Source organism: Salvelinus alpinus, chromosome 6, assembly GCF_045679555.1.
Source record: "Salvelinus alpinus chromosome 6, SLU_Salpinus.1, whole genome shotgun sequence".
Classification (NCBI taxonomy): domain Eukaryota; kingdom Metazoa; phylum Chordata; class Actinopteri; order Salmoniformes; family Salmonidae; genus Salvelinus; species Salvelinus alpinus.
In genome coordinates, this window is record NC_092091.1 from 18,435,677 (window position 1) to 18,453,730 (window position 18,054).

Consider the following 18,054-nt stretch of genomic DNA (forward strand, 5'->3'; position numbering starts at 1 on the left):
TTGGCGCCCCCACTTGGGTTGTGCCATGGGGGAGATATTTGTGGGCAATACTCGGGCTTGTCTCAGGATTGTAAGTTGGTGGTTGGAGATATCCCTCTAGTGGTGTGGGGGCTGTGCTTTGGCAAAGTGGGTGGGGTTATATCCTGCCTGTTTGGCCCTGTCCGGGGGTATCGTTGGACGGGGCCATAGTGTCTCCCGTTCCTCCTGTCTCAGCCTCCAGTATTTATGCTGCAATAGTTTATGTGTCAGGGGGCTAGGGTCAGTCTGTTATATCTGGAGTATTTCTCCTGTCTGATCCGGTGTCCTCTGTGAATTTAAGTATGCTCTTTCTAATTCTTTCTCTTTTTCTTTCTTTCTTTCTTTCTTTCTTTCTTTCTTTCTTTCTTTCTTTCTTTCTTTCTATATATTATCACTTGTGAATGATGCCCATCGAATTATGGTCGCACACCTCATGTAGCCTAGCCCATAGGCTTATATGTTTTGAGAAGGTTTGTATCACAACTAAAGTGGCCAAATAACTTCTTAAAATTAAGCACATTAATCCGCTTTACAAGGGGTGTAGAGCCTAACTGGCACACATAAGCAGTGTGTTAGTTTCAAGTTTGGGGAAGATCATTTTCACCATTAAAAATGCACCTTTATAATAAAAGCATTACATGCATAATTGCATTTGCGGTCACTGTTGATGATGCTGTTTTCTGCTCATGAAACATTCGTGCTTATATCCTTCTACCATGTGCGCACTGCTGCGCTTATAATGTGAAGAAATAACCCAATAGTTTATCAACATTTTAAGCTAAAAGTTCTGATCATCAGAAGTGTCCACTTAATTTGAGGGCTGAGGGGATAGGTCATGCGGTCCAAACACTTAAAAGACACACCCTATCCTCTCAGCCCTCAAATTAAGTGGACACTTCTGATGGCGTACGATGACGTCTGATGAGTATACACTTGCAGGGCAAGGGAGGAAGGAATGATTTTTAAATGGCCCACCCTGGCCGGAAATTCGTCACTCGTTCATCCCGTGATGATTATGTTTTCAGTGGGTGCTTTATATGCGCTACAGTCAATTATGAGTTCATGTCTACTTACATTAAATATATAATTATTCTTTTTAAACGAGGGCTGAGGGGCTTACCTTGTAAACTTCCCTTGGTTGGCTAATCATTTGGACCACCCACCAAGATAGCGACGGGGATTCCCCCAAGGTCACAAGGCGAGGGTAAGTCGTAAGTATTTAGACTGCAGCCACAGCCTGTGCGAAAGTCCCGATCACGTGATGGAGAGCCATGTGAGTGAGCGATGTTTCGGAGCGCTCAGCACTCAGGGAGAAGGCCGCAAAAGGCCTGGATTTTTTTAGGGTGCATTATGGCCACACGAAGGGGATGCCACCGTGAAATTCTAGGCATTATCAAGTGCTTGTCAAATTGTGAATGAGTGACTGATGTAGTTTGTGCAGCCTGCACAAAAACACAAAGCAGAGCTCATGCCTTTCAAGCTACTTTTTTCAAATCATCATTAGAGTCGCATCATGCAGCCTTACAGTTTGTTAAAAATCAAAACATATAGCCCAACGTTTGTAGAACAACTAAAGTTACATTAATAACTCTAAATTAAGCATATAGGAATACCAACTTCTTTGTTAACCGCTCAACACAGAATAGCCGTATGTGCACACTCCCTCAAATCGTTTGGAGAAAATATCCTTTCTATTTTATTCAGCTTTGTTCAGTTGTAGTTCTGGACATTGTTATGTTATGAGCTAAACAGGACATAGCACTACGTGGACATATGGAGATTGAAGAGACCCTTAACAAGGGCAACGTTTTGGCAACAAACAAAAAATATTGTATCCAAATATGATTTAAAAAAAAATCTAAATCGTCTAGAGCAGCTGCCCGAAGACAATAGACTCATGAGTCCAGACATTCAAAACGAGCTGCTTGGGTCAGCAGCCTCCCTGCTGTTGCGCAAGATCAAAGCAATTAACATAATTTTCATTTTCAATGGAAGGAAAGTGAGAGAAGCGGAGTCGGCAGAGGACCGTTGAGCAATGTGAGCATGGGTGAGGGAGCTAAACAGGTGTCGTGACTTTACATGAATTAATCTGATGACTGTTATTTATTTAATCCACTAACTATGTTTAATTGTTACCTGATTGAATTAATAATGTAACAATTAACTCATTAGGAAGTTGGGGCACCACGGAAGAGGTTGTTTAAAGAGTTACCATCTCCCGAATTAAACTCTAAGGTATACATCTATTACATCAATAAACAGTCATCTTATTAATCATTACCTCTTATATCATTTTTGAACAATTGTAACCTTCTTGATTCTGCAAAACCCCCAGCTTTCCTCATGATTCAGTACTTCACAAATTTGTTTAATTATTTATTTACTAGCTAACTAAATAACACAGAATAAACATACCTACTTACTACATGAGACAAAGGTTCCTAGCAGACTGACACAATATGGCTTTTACACAAGGACATCGAGAGGGAAAGAGAGAAAAAGACACTTATCGCCGATACATTTTCAAAACTATTCTCACAGTAATCATATAGTTTTACTATATGATTACTGTTTGGAATAAGAAATCATGAATGTATTTACGTGTGAGTGCCTTTGTTCGCCGTTTATCTCTTTCGGAACCAGCCCTCCTTAGGAAGGTTGTTGGCCTTTCAGCGGCAAGCTTGTATGGTTCAGATTGTCCGAAAGGGGTATCCTCTTTCCCGTCTTCTACTGTTGTTCACTCTGGAAGATAGCTAGCCAACCGTGTCGACAGTTCCCATCCCATATTGAAGTTTTGGATAGCTGCAACCCTGACATTTTCCATAACATCAATAGACTACTAAGGGCCATCATCACCCCTCCTATGACTTGTAGTGTTGAGAGACCCTTCTCCACTACAGGCCGTATCCAAACATCCATCCGATCTTGCATGCTGACTGTATGTCTCAACAATCTAGCTCTGTTGTTCTTTGAAAACAAACTAAATCAATGGAAGTGATGGGGGCATGTGAGCATGTTACTTAAAGGTGATTTGGACATTTAAAAAAACAACATGCTCACATGGCCCCATCTCTTCCATAGATTTTTAGCTAGCGGTGGCTAAAGTTAGCTGTAGTTCAATGGCTGTTTAAAGAAAACTGAATAAGTGATTACAGTTTCTCCTGCTCCATAGACTACTTTCAGGGTGAGTCCTTTAATGAAAACACATTCTTTGTATTTATATTATTCCTTTCTTCTTTGTGCAATAAGCTATTTGCGCATATTCCTGTGCAGAGCTCCTGGTGTCCGACCCGCTGACCATGGCCCATCTTCTGAAAACATCTGAAACCCTACCTCTTCTTAAATAAGACTTCTCAGTTCCCCCACCCCTTTGCACTTGTCTTTTCCTACAAGCACTGACTTTGCTGATAGCTCTAGATAAGAGTGTCGACTAAATGACTAAAATGTACAAACGTAATGTAAAATGTTTGATTACTGTCGTACTGAACACTTATTTCTCCATATTTTGTGACAGTATAACTTTTCCCATTTTATCACTGCACTTTGCTGCTGTAGAATCTCTCTCTCTCTCTCTCTGAATTTGTAGGTGTTAGACATGTGTAATTCATTATTAAGTTCGTTTACTGTCGGACTCGGACAGTCGGCCTGAGGGGTATACTACAAAGCAGAATCAATGAGTTAGCCAGCTAACTTGCCTAAATATTCTGAAATAAGTGCAATGAACCCAGAGGAAAAATAAATGTGCAGGTAAAGACACCTCACAATAAACATGCGTTATCAACATTTATTCTGTTATACAAAGGCAGATTAAATATATACATTCCTAGATGAAACATATGTTTCAGAAGGTTCATTTATATGAATGGGAACACTTGATAGATAAAAAATAGATTTTTCCTCAGAGTGGATATTGGCATCAAGCTCAGAGGTAACAACAAACACGATAGGAATTGTTCAGATCCTGTGGAAACATAAGCAGAGTAACTAATATTTTATGCTGAGAATGATTTCCACTTTAAAATGTATGCCAAACAAGAGACATTGATTAAACATTTTAACAAACCGTACAACTATGCACAATGACTAATTTGAACATTTCAAATATATAATTTACTGTAAAAACTGTGCAAAGTTTGGTAACACATTAAGGTAAAATCTCCCTCAGTTTAATTGTTATCAAACTTTGTACCGGCACAGTTCTTCCTGTAAATGTGTTTTTGTAAAACTTTGTGGAAATTGTTAAAAATAGTCATTGTGCATAGAAAATGGTTTGTTAAACTTTGAAATCAATGGTTTTTGTTTGGTATACATTTTAAAAGTGTCTCAGCATTATTCCGTTACCATGTAATTTCCCTTTAGCAACATCAAAACATATGTAATGTGGAAAACATATTGACAAGACATCGACAAATAAAACAATTTTTATGTACAAAAGGGAGGACATACAGGTAACAGCCAAAATAAAGGAAACACCAACATAAAGTGTCTTAATAGCGTGGTGAGGTCATCATGTACCTTGTCCGGAAGATTCCATCATTCATTTCTGGATTCACTCAAACATAGTTTTAAGCGTTGTTATACTATTGACAACTACAGCTGATTTCAGGATTGTATATCGATTCGCTCTCCTTAAATATTTGTAATCTGGCGTATTCATTTCAGTCTCTGAATTGTTTAATCAAACTTTCCACAGCCAGCTCCTGATAGAGCATACAAACTTCAATCGGTCTCCTGAATTAGCTAGATCCTGTCCCGAGCTTGTTTTACCCGGCTAAACTAGCTGAACAATGCTCGTTTATGTCCTCATTGCAAAACTACAAAAATATTTTACCCTCAACTTTAAAACTCCTTTGCTAGTTATATAATCATGAAAGAACGACACCACGGATACAAGTTCAGTTTGGAGATCCACCTGCGTCATTAGCGTAGGGTTACTTTGAAATTTCTGAGTGGTCTTGGAAAGGTGACAACGGGCGGCCTCTCCCTGCTTGGCTCGATGGGATATGTAGTGATTTTGCCAACAGACATGTGTACAGTCTTGTACCCGTAACCTATTTTAAACGAACTATTGTATTTGTTGATTAAATCTGTCATTTTTTTGTGGGTAGATCAGCTTTAATATTGCAGATAGATTGTGGATTCTATCAATGTAATTGTCTGCATCATTTCCAATCCCCTATATATATTTATATATATATTTTTTGTTGCCTTTATTATTTTACCCTAATCCTACCACCCCTCCCCTAATTGGAGTAAAATAATTGACTACAATACTTCTACTTACAGCTTATACATACTATATACATTTTATGACACAGTATATTTTACATTAGTTATCTTTTTTTGTTTGTTTTTAGCCCCACCCTTCAGTTACCCTCAACCCCTCCTATCAATCTCTGAAAACCATCCAGTTCTAATTTCTAATTGCCATATTTTTCAACTGTGCTGTAAGGTTTCACAAAAGTTCCGTACCTTTCTATTCTCATAGTTTCTACAGATTGTATATTAAAGATTAATATTTTTACTAAAAGTACTACTATATTATTGATCAATTGACTATGGCTTTTCAAGTCAACCAGCAGTGGTTTTTGCGGTTAACTTGCAATTCTTCAGCCATTCCTGAACCTGCGACCAAAAACAAGCTATATACATATGTGCAGTACCAAAACAAGTGATCAAATGATTCTGTTTCTTCGCAGCAGAATCTGCAGTACTGGGATGGTTGTATCCCCCATATACAGTACCAGTCAAAAGTTTGGACACACCTGCTCATTCCAGGGTTTTTGTTAATTTGTACTATTTTCTACATTGTAGAATAACAGTGAAGACATCAAGCCTATGAAATAACACACATGGAATCATGTAGTAACCAAAAAAAAGTGTTAAACAATCAAAATATTTTATATTTGAGATTCTTCAAAGTAGCCACTCTTTGCCTTGATGACAGCTTTGCACACTCTTGCCATTCCCTAAACCAGCGTCATGAGGTAGTCACCTGGAATGCATTTCAATTAACAGGTGTGCCTTGTTAAAAGTTAATTTGTGGAAACAGTTGAGCCAATCAATTGTGTTGTGACAAGGTAGGGGGGTATACAGAAGAAAGCCCTATTTGGTAAAAGACCAAGTCCATATTATGGCAAGAACAGCTCAAATAAGCAACGAGAAACGACAGTCTATCATTAATTTTAGTCATGAAGGTCAGTCAATCCGGAAAATGTCAAGAACTTTGAAAGGTTCTTCAAGTGCAATCGCAAAAACCATGAAGCACTATGATGAAACTGGCTCTCATGAGGACTGCCACAGGAAAGGAAGACCCAGAGTGCAGAAAATCAGTTAGAGTTACCAGCCTCAGAAATGGCAGCCCAAATAAATGCTTCACGTTCAAGTAACAGACACATCTCAACATCAACTTGAGATGGTTTGGGATGAGTTGGACCGCAGAGCGAAGGAAAAGCAGCCAGCATGTGGGAACGCCTTCCAGACTGTTGGAAAATAATTCCTCATGAAGTTGGTTGAGAGAATGCAAAGAGTATGCAAAGCTGTCATCAACGCAAAGGGTGGCTACTTTGAAGAATCTAAAATATATTTTGATTTGTTAAACACTTTATTGGTAACTACATGATTGTATATGTGTTATTTCATAGTTTTGATGTCTTCAATATTATTCTACAATGTGGAAAAAAGTAAAAATAAAGAAAAACCCTTGAATGAGTAGCTGTGTCCAAACTTTTGACTGGTACTGTACATAACATTCTATTGGTTGCAATAATTTCTATAACATGCTATTTACACCAAAAATAGGGTTTTGGTTGTAAAAAATGTCCCCTTTAAGGAATATATATTTCCCCCGCCTAGTCAGAAATAGTCATATTCTATTAAGACAAGTAAAACCATTAATTGATTACATCAATTGGAAACAAATAAATACTCCTACATCATGATTTTTCAATTCATAAAATGTGTAGGGTAAGCTACATTGCATTGTAGATTTGCCTTGGTAAACGAGGAAATCAGTTGTACGGAAATATTGTCAAATAGATAAATGTCCCTTAATCCTGCAATTTTAAATTGACTATATTGTTACGATGATAATACCCGCCATTGGGCAAAATCACCTTGAAAAATGTTGGTTGCAATCAGGACTAAAAGATAAGCTGACATCTGCGTTAAGGAGCGGTAAATCGGTGGCCAACGATGGTTGCGATTGAGATCAGCTGTGCGGGTGATTTTAATGCATATTGATGGTTTAATGACAGATCAGCTGGATATAGTCTGGTGGCCATAGATGGTGCCTATTGCTTTTCAATGTACCCGATTGGAAAATTAATCTTCTACTATAGGGACATCAGTATGGTCTCTCCCCTGTGATTCCTCATGTGCACTTTCAGATTGGTGCCAGTGCTGAATCCTTTGACTTTTCTCTCCTGTGTGAATCCTCCTCATGTGCACTGACAGATTACTGGCAATGCTGAACCCTTTGCCACAATCAGGACAGCTATGTGGTTTCTCCCCTGTGTGGGTCATCATGTGTATTTTTAGATGTCCCTTACGAGTGAATGATTTGCCACAATCAGGGCAGCAAAATGGCTTCTCCCCTGTGTGAATCCTAATGTGCCTTTTCATAGCACTGCCAGTGCTGAATCCTTGTCCACAACAATAACAACGATATGGCTTTTCCCCTGTGTGGATTCTCATGTGTATTTTCAGACCTCCATTCTGCATGAAGCATGTACCACAAACAGGGCAGGAAAAAGGTTTCTCCCCTGTGTGGCTCCTCATGTGCACTGTCAGCTTACTGTTTGTGCTGAACCATTTACTACAAACATCACAACAAAATCTAGCTGCAATGTGGGTTTGGAGGTGATCTTTCATACTTTCTGTGAACTCCATACATTTTCCACACACACCACAAATACCTTCTTTATCCTTTCTATGAGTTTTCACGTGTTTAAGTAATGAACCCATGTGATGAAAAGACTTGTCACACACCTTACAACAACAGGGAGTATCATGACTTTGACTGGGTGATTTCAGGAGGGTCAACTGTGTAGATTTCTTGACACAGGAGCTTTGTCCTTTTATCATCTTTGTTCTCTTTGATTTGACTGACTTAAAACCTGATTGAGGTCCTCCAGTCTCCATACCACTGACACTTTGACTGTTTTCACTCTGAGCTGACGAACAGTCTGGATTTACAGCAGAGAAAGGCTGAGAGACACTGGTTGGTTCTGATTCTACATAGATGTCTCCATCAGGTTCTGTTTTGATCTTTTCAGTTTTAGTACTAGGTAGAGTGTCTCTCTCTCCGTTGCCTTCCTTTTGGGCTTGATAGAGATGTGAGGGCTGAGTTGGGTCATCATCACAGTCACTTTTCACACAGACAGGATTGAATATGAACTCTATGGTCTCTGCCTCAAGCCCTTTAAGCGGCTGTTCCTCCTGACTGGTCCTGAGTTCCTCCTGTTCCTCTTTAATCTGTATGGGCTCTGGGTCCTCCTGTCCTACACTGGGGCTCCACTCCTGCTCACACTGCTGCTGCTCAGGGGGAACCTCCTCTTCAGAGACAGAGACAGAGAGAGTACGCTGCTGGAGGTCTGGAGGAAAGGAGAAAGGATAAAACAGAAAACTCAATGACATGTAGACCTACCTCTTGTCTGGTACGCCTGCAATAATTAACTTGTACTAGTCAAATATTTAAAAAAAACTGTAATCCTAAACAGTTAGGATTAGAATAAGGTTTAGGTTAAGGGTTAAAGTTAAGGTTAATAGACAGTTGGATAGTCCATCAGTAACATTTCAACTACAGATGGACTATCCAAATAAAGTGTTACTGAAACAGATATTTGCATTCCTGAAACATTATTTTGAAGTATAATTTGATCTAATTGGCCCTTTTAATTTATAGTGTTGATTTAATCTTCAATAAATATATTTCCATCTAACAATGAGTAAGACATGAGGAATCCAATAAAATGATCAAAAGCCACCCATGGATCCCTCACACCCCACGCCAGTCCCACCCAAACAACTAGTATACAGTGTCAGTTCTATGTCTCACAAGTATTATGGAGCTGCGGCTTACAGAATGGTTTCTTCCTCCGGGAGCTGCCATTTGTTGCAGTATTCAAGGATAGTTTGGTTTAAGCATTAGGTTGTCTAGAGATGGGTTTCCCAAACTCAGTCCTGGGGCCCCACCTAGGTGCACATTTTGTATTTTGCCTTTGACGGCTGTGTAGTGCTCAGTTTGGGAAACCCTGGCCTAGAGAAGGACAAACTGAATTACTTTCATGAAGGACAGGTTTGGCTTGTTGTGAGGATGACCATAAGTTATTTTCATCATGAGCAAAAGCTACTGGTTTTCTATTCAATGTTGCAAAGCAAATGTTATGATAAATGTAATAAACACAAGAGACCAACAACATTCATAAAATAGTGTGGCAATAGTAAAAACAGCGGCATCTAGGAGGCAAAACCTGGTACTTTCACAATTTATTGTAAATACGGGAAGCAACGTCAATGGCTATTTTCTCTGAACTGGGGAAGAAAATATAAATCAGATTCACTACTTGTCAAACATAGAGAAGTGATACTTTGTACTGGTGGTTGGAGTGGGATTGGTGTGGGGGATCATGGGTGGCTTTTGACCATTTTATTAATTAACCCTGGGAAGAATTATGGTCCAAATCAGATGTTGCGTACTATATTTATTGACAGTGTTGGGGAAGCTACTCTGAAAAGATAGTTTACCAAGCTACCAAATACTTCACACTGGAAGAAGTTAAGCAGCACTAAAGCTACCCTTAAGAAAAATATAGTTTACTAAAGTTACTTAAAGTACATCCAAACTACTTTGTAAAACATTATCATATGTAAATCTGAAATGTCATAGACTGCAAGAAGAGATCAATTTGGGGTCAAATGTTAACAGCAGTTTTTTTGCTGCAGTCATCTAGCCGTGACGCTGCGCCACGGCAAAATCATTGTTGCCACAGTCCCAAAACTACGGAAACATGAAAAAAAAAAAATTCTGCCGAGATGCACTTTGAAGATGCTAGAACAGTCCATGTTTACTTTTTAATAACTAATGACTAGAAACATCAGACAACCCCATATAGCAGAATAGTTTGTTTTTAACTAGTCGGCTTGTTGTTGTTCTATGCGAGAGAAATGTTGCTCTCAAGGTGCACTCAAGTTACAAGTGGAATAGGGAGGGAAACATGGTTCTGACAAGCAAACAATGCGCAACAATTCTTGCAATCGTAGGGGGATCCCAGCTTTCCATTGCTACTTTATTTATTTTTCAACTGCTAAATATGTGCGAACTGCACCATTTTAAACCCAGAGGTTTTAGCAGCAGCATGGTTAAGCAAGTTACTGCTCAGCAATTCCCTGTGAGTGCAAATGGGAGAGTGGCGCTGAATGTAACACGGGTAACTTGGGGTAAAACACCACCCTACCTCAAAATAGTGTTTTGTGAGTGACTTAAATTGTGATGAGACATTACATTTTTAGTTGAGCAAGAGTAGTGGCAACCAGGGAAGTGTTGGGGGGGGGAGGGGACTGTTTCTGTGATAAGTAAAGTTACCCTGGGTGGCGGTTTAACCCAAGTTACCCTAACAGGCCTTATTATACTCCGGGGAAAGGGGACCTAGTCAGTTGTGTATTCAACTGAAATGTGTCTTCCCTCTGAATCAGAGAGTTGTGGGGGGCTGCCTTAAATCGACATCCATGTCTTCGGTGCCCGGGAAACAGTGGGTTAACTGCCTTGCTTAGGGGCAGAATGATAGATTTCTACCTTGTCAGCTCGGGGATTCGATCCAGCAACCTTTCGGTTACTGGCCCAACGTTCTAACCTATAGGCTACCTGCCGCCCCATTCACTGTTTATGCATGTGTAACAGTTTTACTTTAGTCCGTCCCCTCGCCCCGACCCGGGCGCGAACCAGGGACCCTCTGCACACATCAACAACTAACACCCACGAAGCATCATTACCCATCGCTCCACAAAGGCCGCGGCCCTTGCAGAGCAAGGGGAACCACTACTTCAAGGTCTCAAAGCGAGTGACGTCACCGTTTGAAAGGCTATTAGCGCGCACCACCGCTAACTAGCTAGCCATTTCACATCGGTTACATTCACCCCCCTTTCGACCTCCTCCTTTTCCGCAGAAACCAGTTATCCGGGTCAACAGCATCAATGTAACAGTTTAACTTTACGTCCGTCCCCTCGCCCCGACCCGGGCGCGAACCAGGGACCCTCTGCACACATCAACAAGTCACCCACGAAGCATCGTTACCCATCGCTCCACAAAGGCCGCGGCCCTTGCAGAGCAAGGGGAACCACTACTTCAAGGTCTCAGAGCAAGTGACGTCACCGATTGAAAGGCTATTAGCATGCACCACCGCTAACTAGATAGCCATTTCACATCCGTTACACATGTTTTTTGCTAAATAGTCAGTTAAAATATCCCATTTGGGATCTGGCTAATGATTAGACCAATAATGCAGGGTTATTCAACTCTTTCCCTATGAGGTCCGGAGCCTGCTGGTTCTCTCTTCTACCTGATAATTAACTGCACCCACCTGGTGTCCCAGGTCTAAATCAATCCCTGATTTAGAGGGGAACAATGAAAAAACGCAGTGGAACTGGCTTCGAGGTCCAGAGTTGAGTTTGAAGGCAATAGGGTAAATGGCGATAGGCTGAAACATGGGATTGCCTATTTATTGATAGCCAATATTCTGCATCAGTTGGGCTACAGGTGATGATGCTTATAGCTAGCCCTTGATCATGACTCTCAGTTCCATTACATTACACATAAGAGTCATTGGGCGACGGTGACTTCTGTACGGGGGAGTTTTTTTTAAATAGCCCTGATGCCCAATCTGAACATTAACACCTGTTGCTTGCGGTACTGTTTTGGAAGCATAAGGACCTTTTCTTTCTGTGTGTTAGTGTAACTTGGGTAATGTAGCGGAAGTGTAGCTTCATCAGATCGAAGCACACATAGCTCTATGTATCTGTGCTAAAAAAATAAATAAAAATTAAGAATATTTTTCGCTGATTAAAGATAAAGGCCATTTGTTTCAAAAGCAGTATTGCAAGCAATGATTATTGACATGTTTTAAATGTTAAAATATGTCGGGTGGTAGTTTGCATGAGTCAGTCGCTGAAAACTGCATAGTTTTCGAAAGCTAGCTAATAGCATACCTGATAATATGGACCATGCATAGGCTATACGCATGGTCCAACAGGTTAAAATAATACATCATTTTTTACCAATATCTTATTGGGCTCATTTCTGGAGGTGGAAATTATATTTTAGATGGTGTTAGCATCATTTTTCCCCCATTCATTTTGGAGTAGAACGTCCTTTTAAATAGTCACCAGAACTGAGCTTCTCAGTCCTTCTATACTGAACCAAAATATAAAACAAAACATGCAGCAATTTCAAAGACTTTACTGAGTTACAGTTCATATAAGGAAATAAGTCCATTTAAATAAATTCATTAGGCTCTAATCTATGGATTTCTTCACATGACTGGGAACACAAATATGCATATGTTGGTCACAGATACCTTAAAAAAAAAGGTAGGGGCGTGGATCAGAAAACCAGTCAGTATCTGATGTGACCACCATTTGCCTCATGCAGCGTGACACATCTCCTTCACATGTAGTTGATCAGGCTGTTGATTGTGGCCTGTGGAATGTTGTCTCATTCCTCTTCAATGGCTGTGCGAAGTTTCTGGATTTTGGTGGGAACTGGAACACGCTGTCGTACACGTCGATCCAGAGCATTCCAAACATGCTCAACGGGTAACATGTCTGGTGAGTATGCAGGCCATGGAACAACTGGGACATTTTCAGCTTTCAGGAGTTGTGTACAGATCCTTGCGACATGGGGCTGTGCATTATCATGCTGAAACATGAGGTGATGGAGGTGGATGAATGGCACGACAATGGGCCTCAGGATCTCGTCACAGTATCTCTTTGCATTCAAATTGCCATCGATAAAATGCAATTGTTTGTTGTTCGTAGCTTATGCCTGCCCACACCATAACTCCACCACCACGGGGCACTCTGTTCACAACGTTGATGCCAGCAAACAGCTCGCCTACACGACGCCTTACATGTGGTCTGCGGTTGTGAGGCCGATTGGACGTACTGCCAAATTCTCAAAAACAACGTTGGAGGCGGATTATGGTAGAGAAATTAACATTACATTTTCTGTAAACAGCTCCGGTGGACATTCCTGCCGTCATCATGCCAATTGCGCACTCCCTCAAAAATGTGTAGTGTTGTGTGACAAAACTGCACATTTTAGAGTGGCTTTTTATTGTGCCCCACACAAGGTGCACCTGTGTATTGATCATGCTGTTTAATCAGCTTCTTGATATGCCACACCTGTCAGTTGGATGGATTATCTTGGCAAAGGAGAAATGCTCACAAACAGGGATGTAAACAAATGTATGCACAAAATTTGCGAGAATGGAACATTTCTGGAATCTTTTTTTTCAGCTCACGTTGTTTATATTTTTGTTCAGTGTAGTTCACTACTCCCAAACCCTGTTTAATGGATATTATATCAATCCTGTATAAAGGAAAATGGCCAATTTGGGTGCAATCCATTAGCTTAATTTCTGAGATCAAATAAAATGTAAACAAAATATTGTTGTATGAATGTTAATTTTATCTGTTTCTAACTACATAAACGACTTCAGAACGATCAGAGATCGTCGTGGCTTGTTCAAACAACATGGAACGACTCAGTTAAACTGCTACTTTTATGCTATTTTCATCGCACTCGGAAGTAGGAGTTGTGTTCTGATATTCGAGGATGTGCCTGATGAATTTTCTACAACAAAAGGGGTCCCCGGCGCAAAAAAAGTTTTGGGAACCCCCGAGTTAGCCTACCTGCTCTATGTAGGTTTATCTCAGGTTGAAGAACAATGTCGAGCAGCCTCTGTAGACGGACAACTTCCTCCTGATACTCTGCTACCGTTTTTTCAACGACCCCAAATATCTCCTCAGCAGCAGCTGTTAATCTATCGTTCAGAAAAACCCTCAACAACTGTATTTGAGACATTCTTTGATAATTCAAGTTGATTAGCTAGCTGTGTTTTTATTTTAGTTGTTATCCCTGTCCGTGCGTCATCAACAGAATCCGGGCTCTACTTTAAAAAAAAACTCCACTGTTAGTGCACGTTCAAGTTATTACATGTTGCGCTATAGCCACCTGCTGGACTGGAGTGCAACATGGCATTTCTCTGTCCTATAAAAGGAAGATTGGTTAAGTTATATTAACGAGTAAGAAACATGCTCTGTGTAGGTTTATCTCAGGTTGAAGAACAATGTCGAGCAGCCTCTGTAGACGGACAACTTCCTCCTGATACTCTGCTACCGTTTTTTCAACGACCCCAAATATCTCATCAGCAGCAGCTGTTAATCTTTTGCTGAGAACTCCTCAACTCTATTTTAGGCATTTTTAAATAATGCACGTTGATTAGCCATCTAGCTGTTCTGTTTTAATCACGTGCGGCATCTGCGACAAAAGGTCATCACTAGCTTCCACACCACAAAGTCATAAACCCCTCCAATTTTTACAATTTCTCTGACCATTTTATTTTAAACCTAACCCTTAGAAAATATGACAAATACAATGTGTTTAGGATTCTCTCAACTCCTGTGGACACCAGAGGGCACCTAAGCACAAAGTAACCAACATTGTGAACACTACTTTAACAACATCAAGATATATAAAGTAGCAGATTTCAACATATTGAGAAATTTGACTCTCAAAACAAAAAACATGTTTTATGTACAGATAGAGGACATAGGTTAAAATGTCTGTTGCGTCATAACTAATATAACTATAATATAACCTATAACTAATGAGCAGGGACTACTGTTGCTCAGAAATCCACTGACTGCTCTCTGTTAGACAGTGATGTGGAGATCTTATGTTCAAGCAGTAATACAGTCAGTGATATCTTATTCACCCAAGAGTTGTGTCCTGAGGTGCATCTCCTCTCACAGGTGAAAGTTAGTGATTACTTACCCTTAACATTGATATGTGACCTTTGTCCTTTTACCATCTCTTTTCTCTTTGATTTTACTGGCTTTAAACCATACCACTTTGAGCTGCAGAACAGACTGGATTGACTGTACAGAGGGGTTGAGAGACACTGGTTGGTTCTGATTCCCTATAGTCCTCTCCATCAGGTTCTGTTGTGATCTGTTCAGTTGTAGTACTGGGTAGAGTCTCATCAGTCACTTTTCACACAAGCAGAAGTCAAAATGTAGTATTTTAAATATATATATTTTTATACAGTTTTATTCAAGCGCACATAAAGAACATATACCATACATACACAACATATATTTTCTGTCTTTACAAAGGAGCAAAACTACATTCACATGTTAAGGGTACATTTTGGCTGTATAGAGCAAATATTTCAAGAATCTGAATAAGAATACAATTTGGATAAAGCCACAGAAACAAACAACAAAAAAGAAATGACAGAATAAGACCAGTACAATATCTCAGGAACTCCGACCAGACACCTTCATACCTATGCTGTCTATGTTGCAAGATTGATGTAATTCTCTCCATGTCAGCAAGTTTCCCACATAGTCCTCACCACATATCTTTTGAGGGTGCATGTTCATTTTTCCAGCATTTTGTTACACATTTCCTTGCTGCTGTTAAAAGATAATCTATCAATTTAAGCGGAAAGGATTGGATTCACAGGAACAATACCTAGAAGGAGATCACATGAGTCTGGTTAAATAGTAATACCTGTGATGTCCTGTATAACATGGAGAATTTCAGACCAAAAAGACCAGATTCAAAATAGAGTCTTTAGTATCAATCTCAATCCCTTTTAAACTGCTCTTCCTCCTGTCTGGTCCTGAGTCACAACAGTAGACACAACAGTAGTAGGCTTGATTACCAACAATGACAAGACAGCCTACAGGGAGGAGGTGAGGGCTCTGGGAGTGTGGTGCCAGGAAAATAACCTCTCCCTCAACATCAACAAAACAAAGGAGATGATTGTGGACTTCAGGAAACAGCAGAGTGAGCACCCCCTATCTACATCGACTGGACTGCAGAAGAGAGAAGGTGGAAACCTTCAAGTTCCTCTGCGTATACATCACTTACAAACTGAAATGGTCCACCCACACAGACAGTGTGGGGAAGGTGCAACAGTGCCTCCTCAACCTCAGGAGGCTGAAGAAATTGGGCGTTGCACCTAAAACCCTCACAAACCTTTACAAATGCACAATTGAGAGCATCCTGTCGGGCTGTATCACCGCCTGGTACGGCAACTGCACCGCCCGCAACCGCAGGGCTCTCCAGAGGGTGGTGCGATCTGCCCAACGCATCACCGGGGGCACCCGATGTCCAGGTCACCTACAGCACCCGATGTCACAGGAAGGTCAAAAAGATCATCAAGGACAACAACCACCCGAGCTACTGCCTGTTCACCCCGCTATCATCCAGAAGGCAAGGTCAGTACAGGTGCATCAAAGCTGAGAGACTGAAAAAGAGACTGTAAAATAGCCATCACTAGCACATTAGAGGCTGCTGCCTATATACATAGACTTGAAATCACTGGCCACTTTAATAAATGGAACACTAGTCACTTTAATAATGTTTACATATCTTGCATTACTCATCTCATATGTATATACTGTATTCTATACTATTCTACTGTATCTTAGTCTATGCCGCTCTGACATTGCTCGTCCATATATTAATATATTTTTAATTAAATTCCTTTACTTAGATTTGTATGTATTGGGTATATGTTGTGAAATTGTTAGATATTACTTGTTAGATATTTACTGCACTGTCGGAGATAGAAACACAAGCATTTTGCTACACCCACAATAACATATGCTAAACACGTGTATGTGACCAATAACAATTGATATGATTTGAGTTCTTCCTGTTCCTCTTTAATCTGTGTGGCCTCTGGGTCGTCCTGCCCCAGCCTGGGACTCTGCTCCCAGTGCTGCTGCTCAGGGGGACCACTTCAGATACAGAGAGAGTGAGCAGCTGGAGGTAAGGAGAAAGAATGAAACAGAAAACTCAATGACACATACTGTATGTAACAAGGTAGGAACCAACGTTTTGGTCAGTGTTTCATGTGGGACCCTAATTAGTGATGAAGATGGGAGACGTATCGAATCACCCCATAGCAGAGAGGAAGAGGCGGGCGCCATATATCTAATAATCTGAGGCTGGTGTTAGATTTGGTTGAGTATTGGGATCTATTGGATGACTTCCCTGTTATCTTAGTTTTGGACTTTCAGAAGCATTTGATACCATAAGTCCAAATTTGATCTTTGATTGTCTTAAGCATTTGAAGTTTGGTAATTTTTGTTGTTGATGCTTTTAGAACTCTGTATAATGGTGGCAATAGCTGTATCAAACTCTGTCATGGAACATCCTCAAGGTTTAACATTTACAAAGGAATATGACAAGGTTTTCCAATCTCACCTTTATTATTTGTGTTAGTATCTCAAACCTTATGCTCATTAGTTTATCAAAGTCAACTTGAAAGCATTACATTCCAGGCCAGTGAGATCAAGATTTCCTAACTGGTGGATGACATCTCACTTTTTTATTTTTTTTAAATGTGTCACAAGCTAGATTAGCTTTGGATATTATGAAGCAGTTCTCAAAAATGTCAGGTTTGGTATTAAACCTTTCCAAATGTGAGATGTAACATATCTGAAAAAGATACTGTAACCTAACTCAGTGTAAAGATCACCAAACATCTTAAGGCTGTGAATTATCTTGATTTGAATCCTTTAACTGAATCTATCAAAAATAAATGATCCTCATGGTTAGGGAGGGATTTAAGTCTTCAAGGGAGGGTGCTTTTATCAAAAACTGAGGGGCTATCTACTGACATTCCCAAATCCACATGCTGTACCTTACATAGGCTATTGTACAACCGCATATGGGAAAAAAAGCCACATAAGATAAAAATAGATGTTACCACCAACAAGGTTTGTGATGGCGGTCTAAAT

At 40.1% G+C, this 18,054-nt stretch overlaps 1 pseudogene; it reads right to left on the reverse strand.

Annotated features, from left to right (window-relative positions):
• Window positions 1-3,788: 3,788 nt before the first annotated feature.
• LOC139578279 (gastrula zinc finger protein XlCGF57.1-like) lies at window positions 3,789-14,188 on the reverse strand (annotated as a pseudogene).
• Window positions 14,189-18,054: the final 3,866 nt, after the last annotated feature.